We start from the raw sequence: 7,401 nt of genomic DNA, 5'->3' as shown, positions 1-7,401 counted from the left end.
ATTTGAGTAAGCACATTTAGAACATATTTGTCTTTCACTAATATTCCATATTTTTTGTTTGTCTAATTATTTCTCCAATGCATCTAGATGTTTTGTCGAACAAGGAGACAAGAAGACAGTACCGTATCGATGACAAGCGTCACACATATGCTGAGATCATTGCCCGTAATGGTACGAGTAAAAGGTTGAAGCATGGAGTTTCTAAAGCTGTTGTAGTAGCTTGTATTTGTCCTAGGAGGATAGTGCAAAGGGTATGGCAGGAGGCTAAAAAAGGCGGCGGCATTACTGGGGTAAAAAACAATCGGAAGCTCAAATTAGGAAGGAAGAAGATTAATTTCAACATAGATGCATTGGAGGCCATCCCACCTGGAGAGAGAACAACATTAGAACACTTACATGAGGAAGAGAAATGGAAAGAAGCAGCCTAATGCGCCCCAATTAATAGGATAGTTAAGGAGCTGCGCCATATTTCCGTGGGATTATGAAAAAAATCTGGTTTTCAAGATGCGCCCAACAAACTGTGATGGAGGGAGTAGGAAAGATTGGCTAGTATTTAATTAGGGGGGGAGGCCCACTTGTGAAATTCAGAGGGGAAGGGGAGGGGGGCGATTAGAAGAGGTTGTTCACCCCGTGCAATCCATTAGAAGTTGCCCGTATGTTTACCAATATTGAGCTAGACCTATAACTAGGCCGCCTGCCGTGAAATAAAATGTCAGGACGGCTCCGGCGATGGAATAGAGAGGAAAAAGAGTGTTACAGTAATCTGCAAAAGGAGCATCTTAAACTTTTGATGTGTGATGTAAAAAAAGGGTCTGGCTATATGTTAGTCGCCTGAAAATAAAATTTATGGTCGGTCGGCTTTTTCAGGCGAAAGCGAGATGGCAGGTCGTCGGCAGCACTTGCACGGCGGGCTCACCGCCGGCGGCGCGAGCTGGGAGACTCCACCGCCACCCGGCACCTTACGGGCGACGATGATGGAGTTGATCACCTCGCCGTCGTCGGGGTGGTGCACCGCCAGCACGTGGAACCCGCCCCGGGCGATGTCCGTTGGCTCCAGGACGGCGCACAGGAAGCCGCGGGCCCCGTGCGCGCTCCGCGCGACGAGCACCGCGCCATCCGCCATGTGCTCGCCGAGGTGCGCCACGACGCGGGCCTTCTCCCCGGTCGTCACACCTATGGGTGCCGCCATGAAGACCACGTCGTACGCGGCGAGCTCGTTCGTCAGGTCCTCGACGTCGGCCGTGCGGAACGACATGCGCTCGGCCAGGGCGCCACGCTTGGCATCGTCGTCGGCGCGCGGGCGCAGCAGCAGCCGGCTCGCCCGGTCGTTGGCCGCGCCGCACCGGTCGTAGCAGTCGACGACGGCGTCCGTCATGTGGCGCGCGGCGAGCAGGAGCGAGCTGAGCGGCAGTGAGCCGGACCCGAGGAACGCGACGCGCGCGGGCACGGCGAGGTGGTCCGGCGCGTGCCGGGACAGGAGCGCGTGCTCCAGCTCGCTCGGGCGGGCGTAGCTGTCGTTTAACGGTAAGAGGCGCCCCAGGTGGTCGAAGCCTCGAGACGCGCCTCGGCGTCAGCGCAGAGGCGGACGAGGTCGTCCCGCATCCTCCCGGCCTCCGGGCCCAGCGCGGCCACGTCGAAGGCGGGGCTCGACGTGACGCACGCGGTGAACAGCGCGTCGGCCTCTAAAGACGGCCTCAGAGCAATTCTAGCAGACCCCGGACGGCCGCAGACATAGACTCACAAACGGACCCGTATAAAAATATATTCGTGAAGTATACCTTTTTACGAGTCGGCTTTTGCGGGGTTTGCTTGGGCACCGCCGCATCGACCCGCAAACAGAAAACACCCAATTCTTAAATTTTACATAGGTTCCCACTAATAAGTTCAAATTTCAAACAACATAACACAGTTTACGCGCAAATAAAAGCCTCAGTTTAGTAGGACAAACGCAAAAGAGGGTCTTGCAAAAGTGACGACCACGTCCGGCATCATCTTGGTCGATCTTCACTCCGCGTCATCGAGTCCATCTTGAAGTTCATCGCCATAACCGAATCCACCTCCGACGCTTGTTCCAACTCCCGCATCGAAATCATCGACATTGCCACCATATGGAGCAGAGAAAACATCTCCGGCATTGTAACTCGTACCGGCCAACGCAATCATTCTCCTCTTCAAGATTTTTCTCCTTGCCATATCATGCCATTCTTTGGTGAGGTCGTCCATGTCATTGCGGTTCATTGACATGATGTTGTTCTCTTCGGCAAGCAACTTGGACATGGCTTTGTTTTCAGCGGCACATGCTCTTCTCTCCTCAATGGCCGCTTTGCGCAGCCCCTCTTCCTTGAGCAATTGCCACTTTTCTTGCTTATCCTTTGCCTTCTTCTCGGCCAACTCTTTTTTGATCTTCAACGACTTCAACAACATCAACTCATTTGATTGCACCATGGCATCAATCTTCTCCCTCAAGCTCGATGCTTCTTACTCTCTCTTCATCTTCTCCTTAGTCTTCTTGTCGCCATCGGGCTTGTTCAAATTTCTTGGGCCATCATCTTCATCCATGTTTGTAAGTGAGCCTCTCTTCGGTGGGGATTCTTTGTTGATCAACTTCCATTTCTCGCACTTTTGGAGCAAGTCCCAACAATGCTCTAGTTTGAAGAATTTGCCTTTCGAAGCTTCCATGTTTTTGTATCTATGTTGGACAATTTTGTCCTACACAATGTGAACAAAGTGAAATGATGCAATATGATGATGCACAACTTGAACAAAGGCAAAACAAACTCACATAGTCGGATTCCACGGTTTTACTTGGAGGTGCGTTGCGTACTTGCTCCAAGCAAGCTGCCCAACGGCTGCACATAGGCTTGATCACCTCCCAACACCCTTGAAGTGACCGAAACGTGCGTGGAGTCCTATTGGGGTACTTTGCCATCATGCGGAAGTATTGATCTTCAATCCTTTGCCATTACCTCTTGGCGGTTTGAGAAGTACCCGTGCATGCATCAAGAGACACCGCACTCCATGCATTGATCAGAGCTTGATCTTCCAAGATCGTGTAGTTCTTCGATCTCTGGCTTTTCCCAGTTTTTGTTTGTGATTGCTCATACGCTTCCGCTTCGATCTCCTCTAATTCTTCCTCACAACCATGATCGTCCACGCCGCCCCCCGTTTCATTGTAGTCGAATGCGGCGAACGGGGCTTGATCAATGTCAATGGCATTGGTGTCCAACAAGTTCACGAACTCGGCAGTTGCATTGTTCAAACCACCGCTATAGTGAATGAAAACAAGTCACGAGCTATCGCAAAATGGCGAAAAGCAAGGAAAATTGCCATGACCGAAGACGCATACCTTCCGGTCATTTCGTCAAACACCTCGCTTGCGGGGGGAGCAGCACCGTTGAGTGGCATCTCCGGGGCACCTCTTTCTGGGGCGGAGTGAGTGGATGAAGGAGGCGGCTTCTTTGTAGCTGGAATCCTCTTCCCCTTGCCGCCGGCGGCCTTGGCAACCTTTTCCGCCGCCGGCCGAGATCGCGCAGCGGCGTTGGCGTCCAGATTCCCGCCCTACACGACCACGTTGCCCTGCCGCTTGCGGGCAGGCGCGGCGTTACCTTGGGCGACAGCGGGGCCAACATGGCCGGCGACGAGATCCGCCCGAGGGGAAGGAGCGTGCGCGACCTTGACGATGACGGGGGACAGCGGCGAGTCATCGATGGCGGCGAAGGACGGCCGGGGAAGATGCACCGGAGCATGCGGTGGCGGGGCAATGGTGGCGGAGGGTGGGGGAGCGGGAACGGCCGCGCGGCAATGTCCCTCCCGCCAAATCTCGCTGCGGATAGGGGCTGAGCTCGGGTCGGCCTCCTAGCCCGTGAATCTAGAGATCGGGGGAGATGTTTTGCCGCTCCCTGCAAAAAAATTTGCAGACCGGGGCGGGATGTGGGTCTGATCGGCAGGTTTTCCCGCCCTGACCCTCATTTTGGCGGTTATTTTGCGGGTCGGGACGGGATGCGGGGTCTGCTAGAGATGCTCTCAGGGCGGCAGCTTGGAGAGGGCGGCGTGGATGCCGGCGACCTTTCTCACCAGGGCGGTGGCTTCCTTGCTATGAGAGCATCTCCAGCCGCGCCCCCAGAACGGCCTCCCAAGGCAGTTTATTTGCGCCGGCGACGAAAAAACGGCCCAGTCGCGCCCCCAGGACGCCGAATTCCGCCGGGTCGGCCCGTTTTTGCATCTGGCGCTCGCAGGCCGAACCCGGCGCACTGGGGGGTGCTCGGGGGCTCTGGCGCAAGGGAAAATCGTTCCTGGGGCCACATTGATAGGCGAAAAGTCAAGCCACCCGCCCAGATTCGCCTCCTACCCCTCGCGCTCGGCCGCCACCCTGCCAATCCCGGCGCCGACCACCGCCCGCCGCAGCTAGGTAGACCATCTCCCGCCGGGAAAAAGAAGGGGTTTCGCCGAGGCAGCCTCTCCGCCGCCGCCCCGGCACCTTTTCCGGCGCTCCGGCCGCGCAGGGCCTGTACACGGGCGGGCTTGCGCCCACCTCGCCCACAAAGGTGTTCGGTGAATTGCCCGGCCCGGCGATGGACTCCGAAGATGAGGAGGCGCTCGTGGCGTTGCTGGATGAGGAAGCCAAAGCCGACGTCCAGGAGCTGGAGCATCTCATGGTGCTCGCCGCCCTCGTCGGCCTGCTCGCGAGCAGTGAGAAGCCGCGGCGAGGTGGCTCGGCGCTTGGGCGGGTGAAAGCAAAGAACCGGCATCGTCTGGAAGGCTACTGCATGCTCTACTCGGACTACTTCGCCGACGCTCCATTGCACGGTGAGAAAACATTTCGACGCCGTTATCGGATGAGCCGAAAGCTTTTCCTCCGGATTGTGAATTCCATCCGGGAGTTCGACAGCTACTTCAAGTGCAAGAAGGATTGCACCGGCACACTGGATTCACCTCCATCCAGAAGTGCACGACAGCTATGAGGATGCTTGCATACAGAGCTCCCGGTGATTCACTCGACGAGTATGGGCGCATGGCCGAGTCCACCAGCATAGAGTATTTCTACAAGTTCTATCGGGAAGTGGTGGCAGTGTTTGGACCGCAATACTTGAGAACACCCAATGCGGAAGACACTGCTCGGATCCTAGCATAGAATGCAGCAAGAGGATTTCCTGGGATGCTTGGAAGCATCGACTGCATACATTGGAAATGGAAGAATTGCCCATTTGCTTGGCAGGGGTTATACAAAGGCGCCAAAGGCGGTTACAGTGTGGTACTTGAGGCAGTGGCCACACATGACCTCTGGATTTGGCACTCTTTTTTTGGGATGCCAGGAACTCACAATGACATCAACGTCCTGCAGTGCTCCCCAGTCTTTGCCAAGCTTGTTGAAGGTCATTCTCCTCCGGTGAATTTCGAGGTCAATGGATGGCAGTACAACAAGGGGTACTATCTAGCTGATGGCATCTATCCGAGATGGTCGACATTTGTGAAGACCATCTCAAACCCTGTGCCAGGAGGCAAGAACGCCTGGTTTGCGAAGATTCAGGAGGCTTGCAGGAAGGATGTCGAGCGGGCATTTGGTGTGCTCCAATCTCGATTTGCTGTTGTCCGGTACCCCGCTCAGACCTGGTCGAAAGATCAAATGTGGGAGATCATGACTTGTTGTGTCATCTTGCACAACATGATCATTGAGAGCGAGCAGGAAGAGCCAGTGTGTGTTTGACACTGAACCATATTACAGGCAGGGCCCACTAGCCGAAGTTGATCACCAGCTACCGGTAACCTGGACTGCCTACCTCAGTATGCGTCAGGAGATCCGAGACCCACAGGTGCATCATCAGCTGCAGCAGGATCTGGTGGAGCACCTATGGAGGCTCAAGGGCGAGGCCGGGAATGACGTGTGATGAAACTTGAGTTTTATTTGTTAAACTATATAATTTGTAGTGAACTATTTGTTGAACACGTCGAAACACGCCGAACTATGTGATGAAACACGCCGAACTATGTGACGAACTAATTGATTTCTATTTGTATGCGAAAATTCATGCCGAAACACGCCGAACCGCATTGAATATGGGCCGATTCACGCAGATATCGGGCCGTTTTTTGACCAAAAGCTGGGCTAAATTCGGCGTCTGGGGGCGACCTGCGGGCGACGGTTGGGTGCCGAACCGCCCCAGCGCCGAGTTTATCGTCGGCGCACCCCCAGACCGCTTTTTTTCAGCGCCCTGGGGGCCGAACGGCTGAAGATGCTCTGAGCCTCCATCCGGACGATGTACTTGCGTGGTAAGGTCGACGCTGATGTGTGAAGCTCGGAGAGACAGCAACTGTGATGAGCTCTGCTGCTCTGGAATTTGATGTGGTGATGGACAAGTACGTTATATATAAGCTCGCATCGCACCGGAGCTGGATCACGTCGTGTCGTGCAGCCGGCAATTCGTGGCTCGCTTCACGCGTGCATGCCAAAGGCTCGTTTCATGCTTGTGTTTCATTTTGGACGTACCCACGTAACAGGGGAGTAGTATTTTAAGCCCTCATAAGTGTGCCAGTTCAGTTTATTATTCCTGCAGACACTGCATGCAACGCGTGGATCCTTCCTAACTAAAAAAGATCATTCGTTTCAAAATATCTCCCTGGCTCCTGCGCAGTGTTGCCATTAAAGAGCGAGAATTCAGTGTTCCCTCAAAAACAAAAAGAGCGAGAATTCACTGAAGCACTTCCTTACACTTCTATCCCTAAAAAAAATCCTTACACTTCTAGCTAGATGGGTTTGTAGGACATGCATGAGTATTTTTAGAGAAAAGGCTATCGCCTGGATTTACAAATTAATAAAGCCCTTACAGTAACCCGAAACAACACAACACCACAAACACACACACCAAAGAAAGAAAAAAGGCGGGATATAATGGTGTCGAGGAACAAGCCAGAAAACAGCAAGCCAACATCAATTGGAAAAGAAGAACTGGTTGAGGTCTTCTGAGTTCTCTTCCGCGACCAAGCAACCAGAGCTAAGAACGAAGCCACCTCGTGAAGGGGACAAACCGACATGGGAGGTCATGCCATTGCCAGCACCTAGACAGCAACAAAGATAACACCATCCAGCTCCATTGCCTAGAACAGCCCCCAGCTCCCTTGCCTTGGAACGAAAGGGTGCCGAGTCGTCGGGTGATGGCTGCGCTCACCACCCTAGAGCCTGGATGAAAATTGCCGCCGTGGTCCCATAGTGAAGACTCCGAGCACCACCGAGGTCCGGTGGTGAAGACTCCGAGCACCACCCCACAATCAAAACTTGTACACCCCTGAGAGCACCACCGTCAAAGCCATGGGATTGTCAACACAAAGAGAGGAAGTTGTCGTCCAACACCACACCCCCGAGGCCCCGACCACCAACAGGAGGGGCCTTGCTAAAGCGACGGAGAA

The 7,401-nt window shown here is 54.2% G+C and overlaps 1 pseudogene; it reads right to left on the bottom strand.

Moving 5' to 3' along the window:
* Positions 1 to 532: 532 nt before the first annotated feature.
* On the bottom strand, positions 533 to 4,654 carry LOC109751189 (nicotianamine synthase-like 5 protein; annotated as a pseudogene).
* Positions 4,655 to 7,401: the final 2,747 nt, after the last annotated feature.

Source organism: Aegilops tauschii, chromosome 3, assembly GCF_002575655.3.
Source record: "Aegilops tauschii subsp. strangulata cultivar AL8/78 chromosome 3, Aet v6.0, whole genome shotgun sequence".
Lineage (NCBI taxonomy): Eukaryota > Viridiplantae > Streptophyta > Magnoliopsida > Poales > Poaceae > Aegilops > Aegilops tauschii.
This window is presented reverse-complemented; position numbering and strand designations above follow the sequence as displayed.